General features: G+C 40.9%; 1 long non-coding RNA gene across 1 annotated transcript; it reads right to left on the reverse strand.

Annotated features, from left to right (window-relative positions):
• Positions 1 to 6,150: 6,150 nt before the first annotated feature.
• Positions 6,151 to 7,475, reverse strand: LOC111260981 (uncharacterized). The gene is made up of 2 exons (XR_002680677.1): positions 6,849 to 7,475; positions 6,151 to 6,754 (listed from the first exon to the last, which is right to left on the reverse strand). It is a non-coding gene; the product is annotated as an uncharacterized LOC111260981 (long non-coding RNA).
• Positions 7,476 to 8,266: the final 791 nt, after the last annotated feature.

Genomic DNA, 8,266 nt, shown 5'->3' on the forward strand with positions numbered 1-8,266 from the left:
CAAAAAATCTGAGCAAAACTTCTAGCGAGAAGAACAAAGGCCACTCGACAGCCTTAGATTTAAAGGATTCGAAAATTAATCATTTATAATGACGCAAAAAAAACATTTAAAATAGTTCCGAAGTTCTAATACAGAAATTAGGGGTTGTTTTCAAAATGAGAGCATTTATTGCCAGTTGAATCATACAAATAAGTTCTAATATTTAGATTTAGTAAAACTTTTTACACTTTTCTGCCCTTTTGTTAGTTATGAACCTTTGCCCTGACATTGGTTTAAAGTTTAATTTCGCCATTTTTCTTACACGGAACGCCCTTGAGGGACACTTTAGTGAAGCTACGCTCACCAATATAACGCTATTTGTGGATTAAAGAAATATTAGAAAGATCACTAGCCGCTGGTCCGGATCCCACATGAACGGAAGATTTAGTACATGCAAATAATTTTGTTGAAATGGCTTTTTTCTTGTAGATACAGCCGTAGGAGCAAGGGAATCATAAGGTAAATACCAAATTTAAGCAAAGCATCTCATCTCTATCATCACTACTTCGTTTTCGGGAGTTCTGTGCATATATTCTCTAGCAACAATGAGAGGACTGTATATGGCTGTACACGAGTGAACGCGTGATGATTTTGATAATCATGAGACAGTTCATAGTTAGAAAGCATTTGTGAAACTTATTCCTAACAGCGAACAGCAGAAGTTGGTCCTATCAAGACTAGTCGATCCTTCGCCCCTTGGCAAAATATAGCATGTCATTTCGTACCGCCGCGGACCCAAACCAACTTTCTGACAAACTTTTCGCTTGATTTAGCCACTGTTTACCTCCTGCTCATTCGTGTGAAAAAGATTATTATGCCGTGTTATCACAACTACAAAGAGCATACTTTTCTTGGGTACCTACCAGCTAGTAACAGTAACTTCATGATGATTAACAACGGTTCGAGGCAGAGAAACGCCAAGAAGGAATTACCGGCCGAGATTACTAGAACGATGCTTTCTTCGACGTTATCCTCGCGTGAATAAATGTAAGCGTTTCCCATACAGTATTTCCAATGCGATTTACTTTCGAACACAGCATGTTTCTAGCGCTATTAGTGGAAACGGTTGATGTCGTCAAAAAAGGCAGCGGTCTTGGTCGTCACAGAATCATCCCCTTAATAGCAACCCGGTTACGCTGCTATTATATTTACCTAACAATATACGTGTATGTAGGCTGTTTATAAAGTGAACGTTGTCCAAGTTCAATAAAATAATTCATTCTAACAGTTGTAACTGACTCGTGTGTGGAAACACGGTAGCGCCCTACGCCCTGTGTCCGTTAATGATTCTAGGGAACGCATAGCCTATCATCCTTTTGTCATGATTATTGTACACCTGCATCGCTCTATGGCCTCATACTGCAGTACCCTTCTTGTACGTGGAAACGTGACATGACCCACGTTAGTCCACACCGAAATCTTTAACGGATCGCGCAACGGCAGCAGTAACAAACAGCCCTCTAAAAGGTTGATCTGTTTTGTGTGTTACTGGTTGGTTTTTTCGGGCGATTAGTTTCGGGCAGGCCCCGTTGAATCTGTCGAAAATTGGTTAAGGCCTCTTGTTTTGTCGAATCCCTTTTTTACAACAAACAAAGTTCGTTGGCTACACCAAACAAAATCTCCTCTAACACAGAAATTACGGGCTGGTTCGTAGCTATATTTTTGTAGCTTAAAGCAGAAAAAGCAATTTCAATTGACCAAATGGCACTTTTTCTCAAAGACAAAACGTACTATATATTTTCGAAAAGTTTATATTTGGTATGGCTGTTGCTAAACGTTGGTTCGCGACACAAAATGAATCTATACCGGATTCGAAACCCAGACCTCCTCACATATCACTATGTGTATAGCAGGACTACAAAGTGTATATGAATTAAACTATTATACTTTTAAACGAGTAACAGTTTGTACGTGTCGGCGATTTCAAGAGTGACTTCAGCGGTTTTTGTGATTTTTCCCACGTAGGCTTGATTTATCTAGCATACATTTTTATAGTGAAAACATCGCTCACACGTCTGCGAAAGCTAACTTTAACACTAAGGATACAGGAAAAACTTTTATTTAAGCTTTAATGCAAACCGAGTTAAAGCTGATATCTTCCGGCAGTTATAACAGTTAAAAGTTAGTCCAATATCTAAACAAAAAGAGCGCGTGCACGCACAATGGACAGTACGATGAACTTACAACAAAACATTTTTTTTTTATTATCGAGGCGAACATGGCGCTGCTATATGTGGCTCGTTTCAAAGAACGATTAAGGCCATTTTGAGGTAGGCAGTTACCTCTAACGGTAACAAATCAATCTTGACATGTACCAAATATACGGAATGATTACTATAGGAATATGGAACAGTTGTTACACAGTTATAGAATGGCTAGGACAAGATGGTGGAAAATCTGGAAAACAAGCAATACCAGAACACTCTGGTCGAATTGCTTAAATAAATGGAACTGAATTATGCAGAAAAATAAGTCGCAAAATGCCGTAGGTTTACTGTAATGAAGACGGGATGGCTTCAATGAGAACACTCTCATTGGAGAGCAAGGATAGCTGCAACGGGATAACGGTGACGACCCAAGAGAATTATATAACGATTATCACGAGCCAGAGTTCACACCAAGCTGGACTTTTCATGTCATTTAAAGATGCTTTCTCTTGTCTGTAAGCTCCTAGTTTCATTATGGAGAGATGGAAATTTGACTTCGGACGGCAAAGATGGGTGTATTTTTGTCACCTACGCTATTTCACCATTTACGTCAAGGCCAAATAGCTGCCGAGGCAGTCAGCAACATTTGTGCTGTGTACGGTGTGGGCTGAGAGGACTGCTCAATGATGATTTATGAAGTTCGATAATGGCGTTTAAGACTGATAAATGAACCTCATCTCAGTCTGCCATATGAGATTCACACTTTTGAAGGAAGATGGTTGATAAACACTGTGTGGATTCACCGAGAACATAAACTGTTGTCATTTGAATACGTTTAGACGTTTTGAGTTTATGGGCTTGACTCAAAAATTAGAGTTCTGGGTGCCTGTTCAACAGAGAGTGCGGAGAAACACGGTTTGTCATTATCTTTCAACAGCTCGCAGCAGCGCCGGCCAACAGGGTCCTCCATAGCATGGTTACGAAAGGTCATAGTGAGAAGTAGCGTCCTTATGCCCTTATAAGGCCTAAAAAAGAAGGGAAAGCTTCGGGAGATACGGCTAAATGCAAACTAATCCAGATATCCATGCAAAAAATGACGTTTTGCGTTTGGTGGAGCCAAAGCGGTCCTATACACTGAAAAATGCATGAGAAAAACCGGATTATCACCAATGACCTGTATGTAGTCCAGCGGCATAAAGTGAACGAGAAAATTCAACAGAAGGTATCGGACAGACACGGTAAACGCATTCCGTTCACCACGATACTAGGCCACACGTATCAAAAGTCGTTAAAGAAAACGTCTGCGCCGATACTCAATCTTTCATCCTTCTATGCATATATGCTTTTATTTGAGCACTTTGTATAATTTAGTATATTTGATTTTAGCTTAAATAGTAAAAAAAATCGTAGGTTTTCAGGTACGATATAGCTAAAGATGAGCTTTTACATATGTTTTAATGCTTCCCTAAGCAGAATTATTACAGTGAAGCTCACAGTTCTCAACAATTATCGTCATAGCAAATTTGCCTAGAATAGACTTCACTACAGCGGCTTCATTTGACTCACGTACACGGTCATTACAGTTAAAAAAACATGCTAAGTCGTCCGTTTGCCAAAGAACAGCGTTTTCTATCTCAGTGGTAGAGTTAAGTTAATTTTGAGCGGTGGTAATCAGTGAAAGCTGAAATTTCGCAGTACCTTCGCAACGTAAACGCTGCCTAGAGGGTGGCAAAATCATTTTAAATAGGACCAATAAGACTTTCACTTATATCAGGTGTTACTCAACAGTGGCTTAATAATTAGATTAATAAATAGTTAAAAAATAGCTTGTTGGGTGCTTGCTGATAAATGCATTGGGAACCTGATTAGGGTTAGTACGACCCTTACAGACTCCGCCCCTTCGGCAGTAAAAAAAACCCAGCTACATTTCTTAACATTTGAGATGGCTCCGTCTATAAACGATGCGTACACCATTGAAAATGCTACATACAACCGGTTAATAATCGGGCATTAACTATAAATGAATTATAAATAATTTTTTACCACCTTTTTCACCTGGACACATCTTCTCCTTTTATCTCTCGAAAACAGATCGAGCAAATCGAAATTTATGTTCTGCACACTTGTCCTATACTTCCTAACCCAAGACCATCCAAACAACGCCGGTGCTTGGCCATCACATGGGTAAAAACTTATTGTTGGCAAGCATTGGAAAAAAAATTAATCGTCTCTAGTAATTGTTATTATATATATAAACTAGGTTAACTGTCTTCATGTATTTTGGCAAAACAGCAGCTTATATGAATTGTGTAATTTCACATAAAACGCCTATATGGTAACCTGAATAACAGCAAATTGTTAAGAACACACCATTTAAGATATGCCTGTTTGTTTTATCTTCCAGAAACCCAACCCAAAAATAAACCGGGTTGACAGAAACATTATAATGAGAAGCATACGTTGTTCGCATTGCAACACTTAAACCGCTTGGCTAGCTTGCATTTGTGCACGGAAGGCTATTGAAGGTCTAATGTCCATGAGGGATACACCCCGCTGAACCGACGCTGCCTAATAAGTATTGATGTTATAAAAGTATTTCAGCAAAATAAAAGGTAGCGCGACCACACCGCGTGGCTGTTTGTGGAAGTTACGAGTAATACTATTATTATCCAGATACGATCAGACTCCGTCTGAACACAACTTATTTCTTGCGGGCTAAGTGTTGCTCCGACAAAAGGACCTAAGTCCGCCGAGGCAATTCCTGACCAATTCTCAGTTCTTTTCTTAAGCTTTATTCTAAACCGCATAACTTGGGTCATCTCAGATTGTCAAGTATTATCAAAACATCGTACTATTTGCAAAATATTTGAAATCACAGCGTCAGTTGCATCCGTATCTTATGCTTTTCGTCTTTTATGTTTCGAGTTGCTTGCGTCAGTTGGTAGATTACCGACAAAAATCCAACAGATTTCCACATAGCTTTCCCATGATTCTAAACTCAATCCATTGTTCTCAGGTTTAGACGTTCTTAGAAGGCTCTGCGCAGGATCGACGAACGCATGCCTGATACTGTTTCCTGTGAAGTTTTCCTTTAGCTTGATCGTCTTTGCAAAGAATGTTACAACTTTTAACTTTCACTCAGAAACAAGTCGGTTTAGATAGAACAAGAGTCTGTTAATTAGACGAAACTAGTTATGGCCCGTATGTTGTTCAGAAAGAAAGACATTATCTAAGTGACCAGGCAACAACGGTCAATTATATTACTCGTGACAATAAACTGGCTCAATCTCAGTATGGATCTTGCGCAGATCGACGAAGGCTTTTGACGTTTTTACAGCTGTCTCCTGGCTTTGACAGATGCGACACCTCTGCAGGAGAAGTTTTTTAAGGAATGGGGTTCCTTAAGTAATAAAAAACGTTATACCATAAATGAAAGCACTCAGAAATATTTTAGTTTGAGTATCCTGGTCGGTTTAGACTGAAATATTAAAGAGGAATTGAGAATTAGTGGGGAGCGGTTTCGGCGGGACTGAGTCCAATAGTCAAAGCTAAGTCTTACCCTCAGCCCACACGAAGTAGGCCGTATGAAATAGCGGTTATGTAGCCACGTTAAATAGTGGTCGTATGTAAAAAGCATTACTCAAATCCTCTTAAAAAGAACCTCTGGCTAAAAGAGACCAGGGGTCGCTGCTTCAAGGCCTGCCAACGGCACTATGACACTACACATTAGTATGAGTAAAAAAGGTTAGTTATCAAACAAAATATTTCAGAATAAAGATTCTCGAACATCCTAGGGATATTTTTTTGACCAAACTCGAATGTAACAATGTCTTTATGTAGGTCATCTAAGTGCCAAAATAAGCTGCTGTTTGACTTTTGCCATGTTTCTATTATTACTAGCATTTAGAGTCTTTATTTCTTTCTTTCTGACAGCAGAATATGGCCATACAGAATAAGCACTGAGAAAAGAAACAAATTTTCCATTTGCTTCTTTTTCATTTATTTTCCAAAACAAAAATCATCATTAGCCTTTTTACATGGCATCTGTTTAGACCACGTCAGTATCACTAAATGGTACTCCCACGCTCAGTAGCGTTGTCTCGTAGCATCAGAGGACCGTGTGCATAGAGTACGCCAATAAGGGTGAGGCTTTACGGTTTGGAAAAACAGAAGCTTACCATTTACAATGACAGGGGATCGACGGAAGAAGTGTCGTTGCCTTATTCGTTCTTGTCTGTTTTCGTGTGCTTCTGTGTTTATCTGTAATTTTTATTCGTTTTCATATTGGTTTTGCTCAGCTTCCACAACTTCTCGCTCTACGACTGGTAATTGTGATTCTTGCGTGATGCATGCCGAGAAGCGCCGATATATCACTTTCGATTCAGCAGTAGCAGCTCATGCGGCGGCAGGAACAGGAAAAGCGTGGAACAAGTTAGCGCGCCATAGTCGCGCGGCCAGTCAGCACCCTCAACTTCGATAGCCATGTGGCTTTAACTCATGCTTATGACTCGACGGTCGTCGGGGGCAACTGACTGGCGGGCAGACTGGCACGTCAGCAGAGTGACTCGCTGGACAAATAAGAAATACCAAAAAAATCTATAATAAGCTCATTTGTCATATGACCTAGTTGACAGGAAAATATCCATAGGCGTCCATTTTTACCTCGTTTCCGTCACACGATTTTTTCTTTCTCTTGCTACTGTTCACACAAATGCCACTGGAGGTTTTGCCAATGCTGTCGGTGCTGTGGCTTTCTGATGCTGTCTAGCGGTAGTTGATGCTGGGCGAGCATTTCTGCTGCTGCTGCTGCTGTTGTGGTTATGTAGCAGCCACTGCGTTGGCTCCCCCAGCCACATCGGCTCCTTCAACCGCCGCATCGGTTGCCCCAGCCGTCGTGTCAGCAAATACAGGCGAAGGGGATGGCAGCGGTACGGTTGCTACGGCAAAGCTAGTGGTCGGCGTGCTGCTGTTGGTGTAGTACCATAATATAATGGTGCGGTAGCAAAAACGTTATTATGCCCTTCTACAGTCTTACTCGCACGGTGCGATGTGAGACAACCAGGCCCTCTCTACTGAATTCACGTACAACACACGTCGAACAAGGATGTAAGGCTGTTCACTATACGAGCGTACTGCAGAGGGTTTCACGTTTCTGTGGCTGTTGATGCGTGTTTATACGTTTGGATGGGTGTGGAAAGAAGAAAAGGCTATAAAAGGCGACGGAAGAGTTCACGAAGTTTATCATTGTCTATAATTACGCACTCATTAGATCTGCGGTTACTGAATTGCTGCGTTGACATTAGTATGCACAATAGTGCGCCAATATATGCGTCATATTTACCATATGACTGATCTATGCGAAAAGTGCACGAGCACAGCACGTGACATTCCCCGCTATGCAGACGTTCATTTACTTATAATGTACTTGTCACACTAATGCACGTTATATTTCGTGGGGAAAAGCTTAGCTCCTGCTTTCGACATTAAGAATTATAAAACCTAAACATGTTTTTATTGAATATTATTTATCATGGGTCGTTCTGTATTTAGTTTTGCATAGGCTAGACCGCAACCGATCGTGACACCAGGAGAAATAACGATACGTATTAGCTGGTATGGCAGCAGACTTCTCCTTCACGTACATCGGGGCTGGCCAAGCCACTCCTATAACTTTCCTTCCGTACAGAGATGGCTGGAAGTTTCCACTTATAAGCTGCTTTTCTTTCAGATAGTGTTGTTAAGCTCTCCATTGGGCTGCTAGGTGCAAAGTGACTGAGGCTAAAAAACTACCCGCCAAAAGCTTCCCGCTAACGGTCGCGACATATTTAATCACATCAGAGAGTGGCCGCGCTTACGCTAATGGGTGTGAGCGTCCGTACGGGCAATATGCATTGAAAGCGCCGAAGAGCCCATCTGAATTACTACGTTCAAGAAAGACTTATCGTACGATGACTTTGTTGCCGTTTTTAGGTGAATGTAAAACCACCTGCAGCAGTAGGAGTGAGGCACGAAGTTATATGTTGTCTCAACAGCAGCTTCTGAGTTCTAATTTTAGAAGTGAAACAAGCTGAACCGTATTA

The sequence above is a fragment of the Varroa jacobsoni genome, unplaced genomic scaffold (assembly GCF_002532875.2).
Source record: "Varroa jacobsoni isolate VJ856 unplaced genomic scaffold, vjacob_1.0 scaffold_500, whole genome shotgun sequence".
Classification (NCBI taxonomy): Eukaryota; Metazoa; Arthropoda; class Arachnida; order Mesostigmata; family Varroidae; genus Varroa; species Varroa jacobsoni.